Source organism: Syngnathoides biaculeatus, chromosome 10, assembly GCF_019802595.1.
Source record: "Syngnathoides biaculeatus isolate LvHL_M chromosome 10, ASM1980259v1, whole genome shotgun sequence".
Lineage (NCBI taxonomy): Eukaryota > Metazoa > Chordata > Actinopteri > Syngnathiformes > Syngnathidae > Syngnathoides > Syngnathoides biaculeatus.
Genome location: NC_084649.1, coordinates 14439745 through 14459815, shown reverse-complemented (window position 1 = coordinate 14459815; position 20071 = coordinate 14439745). Strand labels below are relative to the sequence as shown.

General features: G+C 41.6%; 1 protein-coding gene across 1 annotated transcript in view; it reads left to right on the top strand.

Annotated features, from left to right (window-relative positions):
• Positions 1-5294: 5294 nt before the first annotated feature.
• The window catches only part of LOC133507116 (G-protein coupled receptor 22), a 31166-nt gene continuing 16389 nt past the window's right edge, over positions 5295-20071 (top strand). Inside the window, 1 exon segment of the mRNA XM_061831829.1 lies at positions 5295-5609. The gene's annotated coding sequence lies outside the window, so the exon portion shown is untranslated.

The window sequence follows — 20071 nt, the reverse complement described above, 5'->3', positions numbered from 1 at the left end:
GGTGTGATCTAATCTCAGCTTTGAGCGTGCTGTGGGCTTGAAGGCTGGCTGAGCCCAAGGGCTTGACTGGGGTCCAGGTTGACCAGAGGCTCTGCGGGACTCTCTGATGCTACCACAGACGCAAGAGCGTACGATCCATACCAAAGCCGTGGGGCTAAAACCACAAGGCCGCCCGCGTTCGTTATTACTTTGTTGAGTGCTTCACTTCTAGATTGATTTAAAAATGTGACCACAGACATGCAAGCACACACCACAAGGAGCAAAATGTCATCAGGCTTCAGTGCTCTCTATTTACCGTTACTAACGCAAAATGTAAATAACTTCGCACAGTTAATCTTTACGTCAGGAGAGATAGATGACCTTTTGGTCTCGACGGATCACAGCGTAGATGCTTTTTTTTTTTTTTTTTTTTGCTTAATCATTCTTGACATCAAGGAACTATAAAGGAAGATGTTTTGGGTTTTTTTTTTTGCAGAGAAAGGAAACATACAAGACTTTAAAATCCAGTTTAAATCAAATGTTAGGCTGCTTCTTGCTTCTTGCTTCTAAAGCTCCGTGCAGAGGATATCTTGTTGTTTCAAGATGGAGGAAATGTGAAATGTGAAATATGGCTGCATCTAAATATGTATCTTTATACATTTTTTTGCATAATGCCTATGAATATTGTTTGATTGTCTAAATGTGTTGTTCCAGGGTTGTCCTGTGGTTATAACACCATAAAACTGATGATATTCATTAGCCCACCTATGGCATTTTGCATTGTTCATTAGCATCAATCGAAGTTGCTTTTCCTGGGGCAAAGCATACAGTTGATTTAAATACAAAATGTGTAATTATTCCTTTTTAGTTTGACAGTGAACTTCAGCCTAGAGTGGCATTAAGGTTTTTATTGAAGAATTGTTCACTTTCTACCAAACTGCTGCTTGATGTGACATGAGTTGAATTCCTTATCATAGCTAGCGTTCATATGTCATATTCAGAGTTGACGTTATTCTCCCTGAGTCCCCGTGTCTGGGTGAGGGTTATATCTGTGGATATTGATTTGGTACTGAGATTTCTACTCACAGCTTAAATATTGTAAAAATATAAATAATTAAAAATATACATTTTCAATGATGTCATGTGATTGCTTCAATGCACTCCCTTGCTTTTTTGCCATCCATATTCTGCTCCCACTCACGAGGAGCCACATTTGGACACTACCTAGGGATTTCAATGATATGGGTTTTGAACCAGTATAATAGTGTTCAATCCATTTCTCTTTTTTATGCAACAGCTACAACTATATCAGCGGAGCCTTTCACTTGCTATTATGACCTCAACATGAATTGGTTGGCCTTCGGTAGCAGTCTTCTGCTTCTAATTTCACGAGAACCCCCCCAACCCATCCTCCCTCTCACCAGCCTTCAGGGCTGCAACCCACAGTGGTAGTAGAAATGGATCTCTGTGCAGTAACGTCATGATCGAGCTTCAAAATGTAGACGCAACAAAAATACTGTCGATTTTGACCAAACGCTCTACGTCTTCTTGCCATTGCACTTGTGTTATCATTTGGTTTATGCTCAACGTGTGCAGTTCTATGTGCGCACACGTGTGCATGTTTGAATATTTCTCTGCGGCTGAGTGGCACAAGCATACGGCATGTGGGTGTTTGGCACATGCTCCTAATTGCTGGCCAGGTTTGTGACTGTTTTCACAAGAAATTCCGAATGGAAACAGATCACATCTGTGTGTTTCTCTGATAACAACAACAAAAAAAGATAAATAACCTTGTACTTGCTGGCTCACAGGGGGTTCCTGTTGGGTAAATGTGGTGTGAAAGGGGAAAGGTGGGCTCCGGAGAAAACCTGGTTGAGGTGTGACCGCGCAGTCCGAACACCTTTTAGCTGAGCACATGAGAGGTCTCTCAGTTTGTTTCAACATACATGGGCCAAACATGAGAGTTAAGAGTGTCATTTGACCTTCTCAACCAGCAAGGAACCATATTTAGAATCAAATATGGATATGTATGAATGCGTGTGCTCCTTTTCCTCACACCCATTGGAAAAAAAAACCAACACAATTTTTAACGGTTGGCACGTGGTTAGCAAATCTGGGTCGCATTTCTGAATTTCGGAGTATAAATCCTAGCTTAAGCTCAGCCTTCTTGGGTCAAGTTTTGTATTTTTTTTGCATGTTTTGCGTGCATACACACAACTCTAGTGAGGAAAAGTGGTGCAAAAAATGGATGGATGGAATCTGTTAATTTCTTGACCTGGTATTTGTGGATTACAGAGTTTTGGATCACTTCAGCCGATCTTCTAAGCCTAACTCTCTCGAATCGAGTGTAATGTTGACTGCTCTTAATTGAACTATATGCTCATCTTGATTTGACTCATCAGAACTGATCTCAAACTGATGATTAAAATCTTTTCTAACTCTCCCTGTGGGCTGGATTTAGGTTTTAAGTCACACTCCCCCCATCCCCGTAGGTAGAAATTTCTTAACACACAAACTGACTGACAGGCTTCTTTCTGCAATGACACATTAGAGCTATCAATTTAAAAAAAAAAAAAAAAAAAAAAAAAAGGGCTACTCAAATGTATCTAACCCAACCATTTTCACATTGATGTGACATAATGCTGCAAGGAGTCAGGCAGATATAGTTATGTGGCTCATCTCGGGAAGTTGAAGAGTCCAACAGCATTGATAGAGCTGCTGTCTCTCATCTACAGTATTTTCAACACTTTCTAGTTGTTAATAACTTGGACCATGTCAAAACTGATCATCAGTATCATCCTCTTCTTCGTTTCCTTTCGGCTTGTCCCGTTATGTGGTGGCCACAGCGTGTCATCTTTTTCCTTCTCAGCCTATCTTGTGCATCCTCCTCTCCAACACCCACTGTCCTCATGTCCTCCCTCACAACATCCATCAAACTTTTCTTTGCTCTTTCTCTCACTCGTTTGCCTGGAAACTCCATCCTCAGCACCCTTCTACAAATATACCCACAATGTCGCCTCTGAACATGTCCAAACCATCGAAGTCTGCTCTCTCTAACCTTGTCTCCAAAACATCCAACTTTGGCTGTTCCTCTAATGAGCTCATTTCTCATCCTATCCAACCTGCTCACTCCAAGCAAGAACCTCAGCATCTTCATTTCTGCTGGAACAATTAGAAAGATGGAGGCACGCACTGGACAGGAGAGAAATGAAGATTAGCCAAAGTAAAACAGAATACATGTGTGTGAATGAGAGGGGCGCAGGGGGAAGAGTGAAGCAACAGGGAGAAGAGATAGCGAGGATGGATGACTTCAAATACTTGGTGTCAACAATACAGAGCAATGGAGAGTGTGGTAAAGAAGTGAAGAAACGGGTCCAAGCGGGGTGGAACAGTTCACGGAAGGTGTCTGGTGTTCTATGTGACAGAAGAGTCTCTGCTAGGATGAAGGGCAAAGTCCAAGGGGGCATTCTAGTCTAACCTCATCTGTCAGCCTATTAATTACTAGCGCAAACAGGAAGGGGCTCAGCGCGGATCCCTGATGCAGTCCCACCTCCACCTTAAATTCTTTTGACACACCAACGGCACACCTCACCACTGTTCTCCTGCCCTCATCCATGTCCTGTACTATTCCAACATATTTCTCCACCGCACCAGACTTGCGCATGCAGTACCACAGTTCCTCTCTTGGTACTCTGTCATGGGCTTTCTCTAGGTCTACAAAGACACAATGTAACTCCTTCTGTCCTTCTCTGTACTTTTCCACGAGCATCCTCAAGGCAAGTACTGCATCTGTGGTACTCTTTCTCTGCATTAAAACCATACTGTTGCTCGCAGATACTCACTTCTGTCCTGAGTCTAGCCTCCACTGCTCTTTCCCAGAACTTCATTGTGTGGCTCGTCAACTTTATTCCTCTATAATTCCCACAGCTCTGAACATCGTTTTTGTTCTTGAAAATGGGAACTAGAACACTTTTCCTTCATTCTTCAGGCATCTTTTCGCTCGCTAGTATTCTGTTGAATAAGTTGGTCAAAAACTCCATAGCCACCTCTCATCCAATTTGTGGAAAATACATAAATAAATGAACCATACATGGACATACGATGTTTCCACTTGACAGCCATGGTATATTAACAGAATAGTATACTATACAACCAAAAGTTTAAGTTTTAATGTGAAATGAACAATAACCTTGAGATATAGCAAGCATATTTTTTGTAAGGAAATGCTTTTTTTTCCACAAACCTTTTGTCGTAGTAGCAGAAGAAACTCTTATCCATGACTTCAGATTTAAAATATATATATATATATGTAATACAGTATTATGAGGAGCCAATTCATCATTTACATGGTTTTACAGTCATAATGAACGTCTGAGGGAAACCAAGCTTCGAGCAGTCATAACTTAATTATTAAAAGTAATGTGTGTTGTAACATTTTGACACATTAAAGCTGGTTAATAGTATCAAACGTCTTTTCATACAGTCATAATTACGAGCGTTACAAGATGTGTGAGCGTTGAGCCCTCCTGTCATTCACATGAAATTTTGCACATGCGCAAGAATATTTAATAACTGTAAGATAATCATGCTGTGTTTATTATTCCCCGATGATATAAAAGACCAATTCCAGCAGGCTTTTCTCCTCAGGAGGTGTACAGCATTGAACTGCTGCTGCTGACATCAGCTCTGAATGGATCCCACCAAGATGCAGGTGTTCCCACCTTCCATTTAACCCCATCCCCGTCCTCTTATCTGGCTTCTCCCTCCCCTCCACGTCTCCCGTCGCTCCTATAACAAGTGTGTGCATATGACCAGCGGGGCGCAGGGGCCTTGTATTTATGGCGTGACCAAGGTCACCGTTTAAATAGAGTGTGACCTTGCTCGTAGCTCATTGTGACAAAGTGGCAGCTCAAAGCAGAAAAATGTGCTCTCATCGCTTCCGCTGTGGGATCCCTCAGCCCTCTAAAAAATGTTGTCATTGCTACACTTTGAGCTGGTCGGCATCCTCTTCCATGCCAACGTTCTGCTTCCACGCTTTTTTTTACCCTCCGTGTGTGACTGTATGGGGGGTGGATGAAGATTGGGAAATCTCCTTGAATTGAGAGTGTTCACCCTTGAGGAATCTCAGGTCGTCTTTGCGAAAAGCATCCCCGCGTCTCCCCACGTCTTGCGAGCACACGCTTGTCCCTCATCCCTGCACTCCCGCATCCCTGACTCCTCCCCTTTCAAACAAACACATTCCATCCTCCCTCCCTCCCTTCTTCCCTCTCTCCCTCCCTCCATCCTCCTGCAGATCAACGTATCGGAGAGACTGCTTGGAGCAGATGCGTTCGGCCGGTCCATGTGTGGGATGCGGTGGGAGGTGTGCTGTGGTGCAGTGGATAAGTGGAGTGCAGAGCCTGGAATTTAAACGTCGAGGCTGCAGTGGAAGTTCTCCCCTCCCCAACATCCCCTTCAAACCTGCACCTCCTCCCTATGTAATATTTATGACAAAAGGGAGGTGAAATATTCCAGTCACGTTTTGGGGCTGTCAGCCGGCTGTCCTGGGGAGCGCTAGAGTGGAACCCGGTCCAGTAGCAGAGACGGACCCCTGCAGTAGGATGTAAACGGAGTTCCCACACTTCGCACTGGTGAGTTGACTTCTTAGTATAATACCATTTTTAAAAAAAAAGAAAGAAAGAAAGGATGACAACGATATTAGTATTTTATTTTCACAAATATTTTAGAGTATCTTTAAAATGACACCAGACGGTGACAGAGATCATAAAATAACGGGGGGGGGGAAAGAAACATCTTGACTTTGCCTGATGTTAATTGCTGTCCTCCAGTTGAATGCGTGCGTGACGGTGTGTGCGTTACATATTCCGTTGGAAAAAGAACAGCACTTAAAGCAAACACGTACTTTGTAATGTGAATTTCATTATCCTGCAGGGGTGCACGTTGGTGGTGGTGCTTGTTGTTGATGGGCTCCGTGCAGTCACATGGATGGGCCACGCTTAATGTGATTCTCATTTCAGGGGCCAAATGCTTCACTCCCCCAATTTATGTGTGCCACTACATCGTTGTGCACAAATTGCTTTTAAATGGCATTAATCTCCCAGGACAATATTGGACCTTGACACGACACCGCTCCTCTACAGGACTCCTAATATGCGCATTTTAATTTCGAATGTGATCGATGTCACATACGTGCTACCAGTGTGTCACGCGTGTGGGTAAAGCGAGTGAAATTGGCCCGTGTGCGCATGGTGACACCAGCGTGGTGGATTTTCAGCCCAACTGAGGCTGCTGCAAACTAAGTAGCATCTCATCTCATTAGGATGACGCGTATGCTCAAGGTCCCAATTACCGCATGCATAGCAAGTGTCACGCAATCACAGACCACTAGACCACTGACCGTTCAGGTTTTGCTTTTGGGAGCTGCCACGGCACAAATATTGACCTCACGGAACCTCTGTTCAACTTCACATTCATTGCTTTTTTTTTTTTTTTTTTTTTTTTTTACAATTGCTCTTTCATTTATTTTCCCTCCAAGCCTTTTGGCTTTCGTCATTTTTGCACACACTCACTGAACAATAGCAGAGTTGATGACATTCTACACATAACGATCATAATCCCAATTCTATTGTTTTTGAATGGTTGTAAATCGTAGTGGGGAGCTCTATGGACTAGTGGATAGCATGTCCGCCTCACAGTCAGGAGATCTGTGCTCGATTTTCTGTTGGAGCATAACTATGTGGAGTGTTCATGTTCTTCCAATGCCTGTGTGTTTTTTCTCACACATTTCAAAAATGTGCCCGTTAGGTCCATAGAAAACATAATTGTCATTTGGTGTGAATGCGTGTGTTTAAACGTTTGTCATTATATGCTCCGTGATTGACTGACAACCAATCCGGGATACACTCCGCCAATCATCCAATCAGCTGGCATAAGATCCAATTACCTGGAACTTTAACGAGGATGAATAGGAAATGGATGGATTGAGTTTGCGGTGGTGTCAAAGTGCACTGCATCCTACTGCTTGTTATGTTTTGTCCCTCACCTTAAAGTGCCACTAACATCCCTATATACATTGTAAAATAGATATTGTTATGAAAATTACATATATTATTCACTTCAATGTCTATACGAAAAAATAAATATGAGCAGAGAGCGTGTCATTCATGCGCAAAGTTGGGGAAGTCTCACTCGACATCCCAGTGGCAGCCATATTGCCTGCTACGTCATCAGCAGACGTCACACTGGGACATTCACCATTGAGAAGACTCTATGCCACCTGCTATAGGAGACGAACAACAGAGATTTTCGCATTTTTCTGACGCCCCTTCTGAGACGAACCTCTTTTTTGAAGAAGAGAACATCTCACAATCGAGTGAAGTGACCGGGGTAATATTACCCTATCGTTTCGAGCCATATTTAGATAATATGTGGATCACTTCTAACTTACAACAGACTCCCCGACAGTATGTTTGACAGCCATGAGCGACAAAACGCCACAGCCCAGCGCCGCGATGAGCCATCCCGGCCCGGTCGCGAGCGTTGTCGTCGCTTGCTGAAAGAAGGATTACGTCATCCCCCCCAAACAATTTTTTTTTTTTAGTAGCTATATGCACACCTCCCTGCCATTTTGGAACCCACGAAGCTCTTGTCCATTGCAACTGTGCAATCCATTTTTTCACTACGAACCGGGTCTTTTGGAAAAGTGTGAAGAGTGAATCCATCCTCCCAAGTGTTCGAGCAATAACCAGCAATGCAATGAGCCGGCATTTTGGCTAACAAGAAGGAACAAAGAGTTACCTTCCAGCAGGTAAAACTAGTAGAAACATACGAGACTACTTGAGTGGCCGTCTGCTACTAACGTTATTTCCTGCTTCTTCTCCAAAATAAATCCCTTGAGAGGAATTTCATGGCGGGTGTTACAAAAAGCCATATATGTCTAAATTATGTTGTTTGGTGAAAAAACAGATGGGTCCATTCCGGCTACCTTTTTTTTTTTTTTTTAAATAAAAACATACTAAAAATCATGCCTTTGGATTTTAACTAAATAAGGTAACCAAAAATTACAACATTAGAATCTATACAATATTAGATATATAGGAATAGCTATGAAACAGTGTCAATCTAAACTTGCCATTTTTATTCAGGGGGTAAAAAAATTACTATACCTTATTAGTCACTGATGACGTAGTGATACATTCGCCTGACTTTGGTGCAGGCAGCATCGGTTCAATTCATACTCTGTGATGGTGTGAATGCTAGCGCAAATGGTTGGCTGTGCCTACATGTGGCCTGCAACTGAATGCCAACCAGTTCAGAGTTTAAATGTCAGCTGGGATAGGCTCCAAAATCCCGTGACAGTGAACAAAATCAGTGGTATTGAGGATGGATGGATGAATGGTCGATCCTATTAAATTGTTCAGGCATACGCTTGGTGAGTGTTTGGCAGAACAATCACCGCCCCCCAAAAAAGTTTGACCTGACAGTCATACAGATGACCGTTTTTTCTTATAATTTGATTTCCAAGAAACAACCACGTCCAAGGAACGACAACCCGTGGGAGTGTGGCCACAATGAGGCCGGATGGTTGTGCAAGCTACGTGTGTTCCTCTGAGTGGACGAGAAATGAGTGACGCCTCATCAGTTACACTTTCTGTCTATGAGTAGTTGTTTTTCCCTGGGCGCTGTGGTTTCTGGCAACCCAAATTAGAGCCACAGGGATGACTTTTTTTCATAAAATACGGTATATTAATTACGTATGTGCTTCTGCCAGGTCATATTGACAGTTCAAGTATGACAAAAAGTGTTGTATTCAAATTGCAACCCCCCCCCCTTTAATGTATTTTCCACTTATATACTGTGTTCCTTTTTATGAACTGTTATCGTGAAGTCATAAAAAAGCATTCTATATAAGTAATGAAAAAAAAAGAAAAAATTGCCCATTGCCGTGAATATGAGTATGAATGATTTGTTTGTTTGTATGTGCCCTGCGATTGGCTGGAAGCCAATTCACGGTGTACCTCGCCTCCTGCTTGAAGATAGCTGGGATAGGCTCCAGCACTCCCGTGACCCTTGTTAGGATAAGCAGCTGAGAAAATGGATGGATGAATGGAACCTACTCTTAGCCTGAAACAACACCAAGATTGTTGGGTACCACAATCTTCCGTTCATTGTTTTATTTTTAATTGGTCACCTTGCTAGTCTCGACGTGGTTATTAACAAGCTACCTCTGCACCACTAAATGAACTTTTAAGTAAATCAAAGTGATTCAATATCCTGAGGTTTCAAATATCAAAACAGCCCATCTTTACTGTGGTGCAATTTATTATTTTGTTATGACCAAGATAATTTTGGAGTTTTTCCTTACTCCAAAATGATTAGAAAGTATTGACATTAGCTCTCTGCCAATGTATTTGTATTGTATGTGGGTCACTGAGAGTTTACAACATGTGCATGTATTTATAGAGACGCTTTGATGCTGCTTATGGGGGGGAAATATTCCACCAGCAGCCAGTTTTCAGCCAGACGCTGCAGCACCGTCGAGGCCGGCTGTCGTTTTTACTCTCCCGGCAATGAGCACAGCGATATGATGTGTCCACTTGTGCGCCTTTGCTACCTTTCACGCGTGACATTGCTGAGTGGATGGCCAGACTCCTGCTGAGCCGATTATAGGGCATCACTGGTGTGCAAGATTTATGTAAGGGCTGCTCTGTTGTCGTTTAAAAAAAAAAAAAAAAAAGTCCTCATAAAGCCTCTTGGCTGCAGTGGATTCAATTTAGCTTTTACTTCACTGGCAAAACCAATCTGAGAACATTTCATCTAATTGGCTAAACTTTTAATTATTCAGATTAGGGCCTATTTACACAAGAGTACATTTGGATAAGAACATTTTGGGAGTGTCATTTATTTGGAGCCTGAAAACACATTTGAAAATAAGTATAAAAGTGTTTTTTTCAATGACATTGAAATGAAGGAATATCCAAAAATTGTGTCGATCTCCAAACTTGAGACATTAAAACTTGCAGTGTAAGATATCAAGTAATTTACAGAGCCACTGCACAACAGCATGAGATTATTCATATTTGTATATACAGGATTATTTATTTTTATACCTACACATTATAAAAGCTTCTTTACAAGTATTCGAGACATCACAGTGGTAAACATGATTGTTACATCTGCCTCACGGTCAGAAAATCTGGGTTCAAATCTTAGGTCAGCTCTGTCTGGATAGAGTTTACATGTTCTCTCACATGCTCCTCCCACATTCCAATGACTGATTGAAGACTCAATGGACCTTTCCGATGGCGATCTTAAGCTGCGCCTCCAGAGCCATGTCCCACAAGCTTCCAAAATGGCGACTGAACATAAAAAGTTTGAACTGCAGGTATTCCAGATAATATTGGGGTAAGTTTTTTGCTAAATGCGTCAGACTTGTCCAAGAGAGTTCTACAGAGAGTGCTCAAGTATTTCACGCAAGGATATGTACACGGAATTAAGATTGTGGACGGAGCAGGAAGCAATGCCAGTTACAGTGAAATGTTGGCGATCGATGCAAAAATGTTTGATGCCTCACAAACTTCATATTGAAATCCAATAGGATAAAATAGTGGAATCATATGTAAAGCAGGGTAAGTACTTTTTACTTGGAAAGATCACAAGTAATATCATTGTCGTCTTTATAAGTGAGTTGGTTTATTCATTATACTTGGCTAGTAATCAAACACAGTGCTTAGTCTTAAAAGTCTGATACAAATAGGCAATAAACACTTCTCTTGCGTGACATCACGCATGTAGTATCACTAATCCAACTCTTCGGCAAAAAACATTCCACACTTCATTCAGCAGGTCAGTGAAACACTAATAAAGTGAAAGTGTTTCTCCTGCAATGTACTGCACTGATGATAATTAAATCAAACTCAGAGAAGATACTTTTCCCTCACTTATCTTCGAACATACAGCCTTGTGTTTGTTGATATTGTACACATTTAGTTGTACGTGCGCCCTTCCGCAAGCATTGATCCATTGTGGACACTTCCTCAACTGTGTTTTAGGCTTTGGAAAATGAATCAAGCGGGCCCCTTGTAACCTAGCAGGATATCTGAGGACCATTTTCTTCGTAACATTAACTTTTCCAAGCGGACGTTACTAACAACCAGCTTTGCTTGTGGGACAATACGGCGAGAAGGGCGTGTCAAGCCAGGGGTTAAGACAATGCGGCCCTCTGATTGGCTATTATTGTACGAGTGATTGACAAGTCGGAAAGGTCCATTGTCCATGGATCTGAATGTGGGTGTACGTAATTATTGCTACTTCCTGTGATTGACTGAGACTCAATCCATGGTGTACTTCACAATTTGATCCAAACTCACTAGTTTCAGCTTGGGCTCATATTTGACCCGAACAAGCACAGCAAAAAAAAAAAAGTTATGTTTGGATGGAAATTTTAACTAGTGTAATTCTTGATGCATATTCATGTCCTGTTTACACCAGGTGTTTGCGTTGCTATCTTCTCTGAAACTCCAACTTTGAGACTACTTGATTTTTATTTCCAAAATGACCTTCGTCTGTGTGTGTTTTAATTTAAAGCAACCTTATGTAAATGACAACAACTATAGCTTCCTAACGAACAGTCATGCTTTTTGATAACAAAACATGAAAACAAAACCCAAAAAGCCCACCGATCCCCTGTGTTTACGACGTGAAATTAACGGCACTTTATCACCTGTTTAGTAAACAGCGCGGCTCCCTGCGGAGTGCCAGCACGTGCAAATGAAAAGGTGAACGAGATCTGAGCACAGTGGGACAAAAACAGGTGGACGGTTGTAAAAAAACAGACACCCGATGAGGCAATATATAGAGGAGACAGAGCGATAAATCAGGTGAGCGCAGCATGGTGAGCTGGCTGAAATTGAGCAGGGAGCGAGGAAAGCGTGCACACATTCAGTAGGAACACTTTGGAGAATGAGCAACCAACTGTTTATGACAAATTGTGTTTCAGTCTATTCAAGTCTATTATTTTTTTACTTTTGACAGTTTCTTGAGATGGAAACTGATGGGAGTCGAAATAATGCTTCATCAAGGTGCCACTTTGTAAAATTCAGCCTGTTACAGGTATACTGTTCGTCTGAGTGCTGTCTCTAGATAATCATGCTACCTTTTACCGAAATTATAGTTGCTTTTTTTCCCCCTCAAAGCCTGGTAGAGATGGGGCTTTTGTACATGCTGCTTATTGTCATCCCTTTTGCTTGCTTCAAAAGATACTACGCTTGGCTACGATGGGCTTAGTTTTTCAAACAATGAGGAAAAAAAAATGGGCCGCACAGTTTGGTAGCGATTTGCATTTCTGCTTCACAAGCCAGCGGCTCCGAGTTGGACACGTGTCCCTCCTGTGTGGCGTTTACATGCTATACATGAATGGCTTTCCTGCAAGTACTCTGGCTTCCGTCCACATCCCCCCAAAATGCATTGGATTCATTCAAAAGTCTAAATTGTCAGTGACAAATGTCTACATGAGCCCTGCAATTCACCAGCAGCCAGTCCAGGGTCATGCACAAAGTCAGACGGGATGGGCTCAAGCTCTCTCGTGATGCTAATGTCAACAAGTGCTGTAGAAATTGATGGATAGTCTATCAATGCTGACTCTTGACTATACTGTACATTATAGTAGTGTACATATTGGAGTACCTGGACAATACCACTGAAAACTAAAGGATAACAAGTAACCTACACAGGGGGGCCGTAGCTGAGATTTTAAATCAGATACCTCAGAATTGTGAGGCAGACATGCGAAATATTTCTCTACCGTGTTGTCTACTACTACTTCAGTGTATAGTGCATTTAGCTATTATGCTGCACACAAATGGAAGAAGTTGCCAACAGAGGTGAGGTCAGCCCCAAGTGTGGATATTTTTAAATCCAGGCTTTTTCTCAAGATTTTTAGAATATATCCACTTTTTGATCATATTATTTGCACTTTATAGGGTTTTAATTGTCTTTGTCTTTTTTTAATATTTTATGTCATTTGTATTGTTTTCATGCCATTTCAAATGTTTTATCTCTTTGTTTTCAAATGCCTTTAATCATGTGAAGCATGTTGAGTTACCTCGTGTATGAAATGCACTAAACAAATAAATTTGCTTTGCTTTGCTTTAAAAATGAGAATCTAACCAAAATTCTATATTTCAAATTAAAACAAAATACACTCATTGAAATTTCATTTGTGGTTATGAATTAGGTTCGTCTTAAAAGAAGAAATGTTTATAGGTGTGGGTAGTGTTTTGAGGCAAGCTCTTGATTAACAAAATCTTGCCCAGTCAAATATTCCTGTTTCAATAACTTTGTGTAAATTAAGTCATGTATTCCTCATGCCGTGACAATTTCCCTGGGGATGACTTTCTCCAGTGTTCTATTCATATGTACAAAAGAGACAATCTCATTCTGTTCAGTCAAAATTGTCTTGGGGTGGAGAAAGCACATTTTCATCACAAGATATCTCCTGTTCACTGTGATACAATTGCTCCCATTGGGACATTTTTGTAGCATTTATTGATGATAATCTTATCATTTCATCTAGGAAATGAATTAATGTTGTGTCCTTGAAGTGAGACCTCCATCTGTCAGGACAGTTCATTGGTAAGACCACCTGCAGGATGCGCTAACCTCTTGCCCAGCCATGTCCTGTCTGCAGCAGATAAATGACATTAGCTGAGTGCTAATTGCCTCGCTGAACGAAGCATTTTAATCATTTTAACCTGCCTCATCAGTTCCACGTACTCCTTTGTTGTCACATCTTTTCTTGCCATGCCGTTTTCTGACTTCTTCTCCTTCTTCTCCTCCCCCTTCTTGCAAATTCTTAGCGGCGTTACATAACATCGTGCCTAAATATAACGGCTCCAAAAATCAATTTTAGCTGCAGAGATAGTGAGTGCCTCTGGTATCGGAGTTTGGTGGACAGTGCACTCAAGTATGGATCATAACCTAAAGCTGTAACAAGACGCCGGTGGAGTGACCATCAAGAGCACAATGTTGAAGCAAGCGTGAAGAGGAGAGCGAAGGAAACTCAAGGATAGAAAAAGCCTCCTCAGTCATGCGAGTGAGCAGAGCTTTGCACAAAATTGCAAAGTTGCATTTACCATGAACCAAGTCACTAGATTTTGGAGATTAGGAGAAAAGAAGGACTGTGTTGTCATACAAAAGAGAAACTGACATCTTCCTTTACTCATCTTTTTGTTGTGGTTCTGCTTAGACTTGACTGGATGTACAGGCGTTTCCAGTTAGTTTTTATTTTGTTTTTTTTAGCTTCTTCATAAAATGGTTTACCCTTACACAGTTGTCTATTTATTTACCAATTGAGTCATGCGTCTCTTTTTGTCAAGTTAGTCAGTCGCAAGGCACGTATCGATACGGATAACCTTTGCGCTCGCATTGACGCCGTCCCTGACTGAGATGTTTCATAAATGGATTTAAAAATAGAATAGCTGAAATAATGTGGTTGCACAGAACTACACACTCATCCCTATAAATGGGATGTGGCTGTGTTCAGGAAAAAAAAAAACACAATCAAGCTCATCTTGTGTTAGCACACAACTAGCACCATTTGTGGCTACATGTTCTAGCAGCTAGCTTCTGGAAGCCTGAATGTTTTGTGCTAAGGGTTCATTGTTCCTTCTGACTAACGCCTCAGTGACACCTGAAGAAAAACAGTCTGAAAGCATGACGCTGCCACCGGCATGCTTCGCTGTATGTACAAGGTTTCTTTTTTGGTAGTTGCTTGCTTGTTTCTCATGAACAGTGTTGTGCTTATCAAACTGTCCAATGGTTCATCGGACCACAACTAAAGCCCACTTGATCATCTGAAATATATTTGATGTTCATCAGAGGCACATTAAATGATGGGTGTTCACTGACTCTAATTTGAGGTACGTTTGAATTTGATTCGTTGATTCTGAACACAGCCACATAACTTTTATGTGAGGCTGTATACATTTGTGCAACCACATTATTTTAGCTGTTTATTTTTTGTCACCCCTCTGATAAAGATTTAAAAAAAAAAAAAAAAAAAAACTTCAATTTTTTTTGGGTTACATTGGTATAAAAAGTACAGTGGAACTTCGATAGAACAGATTAATATGGGGGGGTGTCTTACACTATAGCTGATTGTCTGTTTTATTGAAAGCACTTTTTTTAGGCCATATGCACCCTATTACTGGACAGTACATCATTGTAGATCAAAAATCTTGAAAATTGAAAGTTTTTCACTTCATCTAAACCACACCAGTGCACTTGGTCACGGTGACATACATTTTGACATACAGTACTCATCATAGATGAGTTGCTTTCATGAGCCACGAGGTATTTGTGTGCTACCTAGTTCCAAATTTCTTGCCATGGATGAACACCTTGACAAAAATGCTACTTGTATCAAAAATAGCATTTTCCATAATCCAGAGATTTGTGTTTTGCATTCCTCAGAATTGCTATGCCGTGTTCTCTCTCTCTCTCTCTCTCTCTCTCTCTCTCTCTCTCTCTCCTCTCTCTCTCTCTCTCTCTCTCTCTCTCTCTCTCTCTGCAATGCAAGTCAATGTAGAATGAACATAGATACAACTATCATGACATGGGCGCCACGTTAATGCCCCACATTCGACATGGCTGCCAAGTAGCCTCGTCGTTTGGAATTAGATCGAGTCTTCTGTGACCCGGAAATACATCAATCCCGTTGTCACCAGTAAACAACAGCGGCCGAATCTGTAATTGCCAGACTTTGTCAATGCCATTTTAAGGAATTAATCGAAACTATTTTTGAGACATTGTTTAGTCCCAGTCATCCGTTTTTTATCCAATATCCGTTATATCGGGGACTGTTTAATGGAAATTAATTTGTAATAATTTAGTTTTAGCAAGAAAAACTTGACATTAGAGCAGGTGTGTGTAGTCTTTTTATATCCACTACAGTATGCATAACAGGTACAAGAGCAGTAATGGAAATGTTCACACATGGCCACCTGGCCAAGTATGACTTTTACACTAGTCATCCTGTGCACATGAGTTTGTTGTGGCTTAGAGAAAAGAGCAGTGTAGTGGCTTGTTATCACACCAATAGCTGAAGAGGAGCGCCAGAGTGACTGATGACCTCACACCAAGACTCCTCTATTTATTCACAACGACAGCTAAACAGAGTTTCATTGTGCCATCCCGGTGCATACGTGTCCACGTGTAAAATGGTGGCATAATGAAACACTGATGGGGCCACGTCGCAATCTATTCCTTCAGTGAGCAGAAGGAATGTGGGCGTTGTTGCCAGCATGATAGATGTATAATGCACGCTTCCTCTTGATCATGGTCTTATTGTCTGTTATCATCATCATGGCCAATCATTGGCTCTGGATGCTCGCGCTGACTGATTTCGGCATCTTTGTCACTTTATCTTCATTTGCTTCAGCTTTAAAGAAGTGTGATTGCACAGCAGCTTTGATTGGCACTTATTGATGGGTGGCACATGTAATGACAAAATTGCAGGCTTGGGATGTCATCACTGCATATACTATACGTAGGGATGCCGCTAATGAATGGCGGAGCAAAATGAAATCCATCAAACAAGCTGTCTAGTGGTAATGATGCCTCATACCCTGTGGACTGGCTGTATTGCGACCAAGATATTTTAGTTACACACAGCTCGCTGTATGGATTATTTGCTGATAATTAACAATCTCTCTATTGCTTTATTTATATTCAGACAGCAGCCAGTCAAGGTTTGAGGCTATAACGTGGCAGGATATCCCCATCTTTCTTTGGGTGAAATGCACTGAGTCTTAATTGACACATTTTTCCATCTTCTACTGGCATATAACAAGCTGTCAGTCATAATCCGTGTTACTATTGTCGTCATCTTTGCTGTACTCTGCTATTTTAAAATGGCAGATTTAATGCAAAAAAAAAAAAAAAAAAGCTGAGCTCAATGAGTAAGACAGAGACGCAGTACACACATAAAGACAAGAAGGCTGCTTTTGTCCCGATTTTGCCCCCTCCTGAATAAAGACATCAAACAGCAGATTCTTTTGTAAATCTTAAAAGATTATCCTATAAAATTATCTTTAGGTCTGATACTGTATATGTTAAGAGTGGATTTGTACTGATTATAGGGTCTGAAATAGGTCGGGGCCAGCAATCTTAAATATTGAAAGCATTCAATATTTATGACCAAAAATCCTCACGTACCTGAAGAGAGCCGAGTCATGGCAGTGTGAATTTCGTTTGTCTTATTTTGTTTTTGTAAATACACTTAAGACTCCCAGCACCTTCCCTCCTTGGTTTGTTGCACTTGGTTCAGCTACCTTTTGCCTCAAGACTTTTTAAACTCTAAAAGTGAATTGTTACATAACAACCGAATACAAAAACAAACATTTCTTACCCATTGTTGGTGTTGCATAAAACTTGGTTCCCTGGACGGCAGGAAGTATTTTCCAAATACAGTCTTTTTGCAACATCATTGCCTTTTAACCACATTCCCATTTCCATCAACCTTTTGAAACAATGGGGCACTTTTGGCACAAATTCAGAAGTTGTTTCTTCTGCTTTAATTTTTGAGATTAGTGATTTCACAAAGTATTATGGTAAATCACATTTAAAAACTTTCATTTGAGATCCTTTTTCAACTATTTCTTCTCTTGTCACATATACAGTGAAGAAAATAAGTATTTGAACACCCAGCTATATTGCAAGTTCTCCCACTTAGAAATCATGGAGGGCTCTGAAATTTTCATCGTAGGTGCATGTCCACTGTGAGAGAAATATCTAAAGAGAAAAATCCAGAAATCACAATATATGATTTTTTTAGCGATTTGTGTGATACAGCTGCGAACAAGTATTTGAACACCTGTCTATCATCTAGAATTCTGACCCTCAAAGACCTGTTAGTCTGTCTTTAAATGTCCACTTTCACTCCATGTATTATCCTGAATCAGACTCACCTGTGTGAGGTGGAGATCTGCATAAAGACACCTGTCCACCCCATACAATCAGTAAGACTCAAACTTGTAACATGGCCACGACCAAAGAGCTGTCCAAAGACACCAGAGAAAATTGTACAACTCCACATGGCTGGAAAAGGCTACGGAGAAATTGCCAAGCAGCTTGGTGAATAACTGTCCACTGTTGGAGCAATCAGAAAATGGAAGAAGCTAAACATGACGATCAATCTCAATCAGAGTGGAGTCCCATGCAAGATATCACCTTGTGGGGTCTCAATGAACCTTGGTAAGGTGAGGAATCAGCCCAGGACTACACGACAGGACTTGGTCAATGACCTGAAAAGATATGGGACTACCGTTACCGAGGTGACTGTTGGTAATACACTAAGACGTCATGGTCTGAAATCATGCATGGCACGGAAGGTTCCCCTGCTTAAAACAGAGCGTGTCAAGGCCCGTCTTAATTTTGCCAATGACCATTTGGATGATACAGAGGAGTCATGGGAGAAAGTTTTGTGGTCAGATAAGACCAAAATGGAACTTTTTGGTCATAATTCCACTAACTGTGTTTAGAGGAAGATGAATGATGAGTTCCATCCCAAGAACCACATCCCTACTATGAAGCATGGGGGTGGTAGCATCATGCTTTGGGGGTGTTTTTCTGCACATGGGACAGGACGACTGCACTGTATTAAGGAGAGGATGACCGCGGCCATGTGTTGTGAGATTTTGAGGAAGAACCTCTTTCACTCAGTCAGAGCATTGAAGATGGGTCGTGGCTGGGTCTTTCAACATGACAATGACACAAAGCACACAGCCGGGAAAACCAAGGAGTGACTCTGGAAGAAGCACATTAATGTTCTGGCGTGGCCTAGCCAGTCTCCAGACCTAAACCTAATAGAAAATCTTTGGAGGGAGTTTAGCGACAGCCCAGAAACATGTCTGATCTAGAGAAGATATGTGTGGAGGAGTGGGCCAAAATCCTTCCTGCAGTGTGTGCAAACCTGGTGAACAACTACAGGAAATGTTTGACCTCTGTAATTGCAAACAAAGGCTACCGTACCAAATGTTAGCATTGGTTTTCTTGGGTGTTGATATACTTATTTGCAGCTGTATCACACAAATAAACAAAAACAAAACAACTAAATACAAACAAATAAATCGTTAAAAAATCATACATTCTGATTTCTGAATTTTTCTTTTCAGATCATCTCTCTCACAGTGGACATGCACCTATGCTGAAAATTTCAGACCCTTCCATGATTTCCAAGTGGGAGAACTTGGAATATTTTAGGGTGTTTAAATATTTATTATCTTCACTGTATGGGCAAAGAACACATTTGTATCTGTATCCGGTCCCCTAATAATATCATGAGAGCAGTACACTGAAGACTTCCCCACCAATGTAGTTGGAAACATGGTGGCATGCAACAAGCAGAGAAGCAGGCATGTGTAAGTGTAAGACTGAGAGTGTAAATTAAGGAATTGGGGGGCAAGCTGGCCCAACTGGGACTTTACCAAAGGAAGAGAGATGGAGGTGGTAAACAGGGAGCAAACATTCCCCTCCAGTGATCACACGACTCAGTAGCCATCTGCAGACCTCTCAGGGTCCTCCATCCGTCATGCCTTCAATGTACCTCATCTCCAATTTTTATCTGAACTCCTGCTCCCTCCCCCTGCCAATTCCTCGTACGTGCGGCAGAGATTCAGCAGTTTCTTAAGCACACAGCATGTCATACACCTCGTACAGCGATCTGTCTTGTGCCACATCCGCAGCGAGCATGCTAGCGGGGAGACTCTGCAGGGGGCCGTGTGTGCGCCTGTGGGTGTGGTGTGGCTGGGTAGCGGCAAGAGGAGGATGATTTCAAAACTTGACACAGTGAGGGTGTTGTTGCAGAGGTTCAGAGTCAACATTGTTTTTATGGGGGGGGGGGGGGACTACCACTTCAGTAGGCTACATAGCAGGAAAACAACGCTGCTCGCGTTTTCTTCTCTCCCCCCCACCCTATTCTAATGTAATAACATGGACAAATAGCCACAAGATATTTTAGCAGCCCAGTGCCCCAGCATATACAGCAGGTGTTGGTGTTTTTTTTTTTCGAACATGCAAGGGGTCCTTGTTTAAC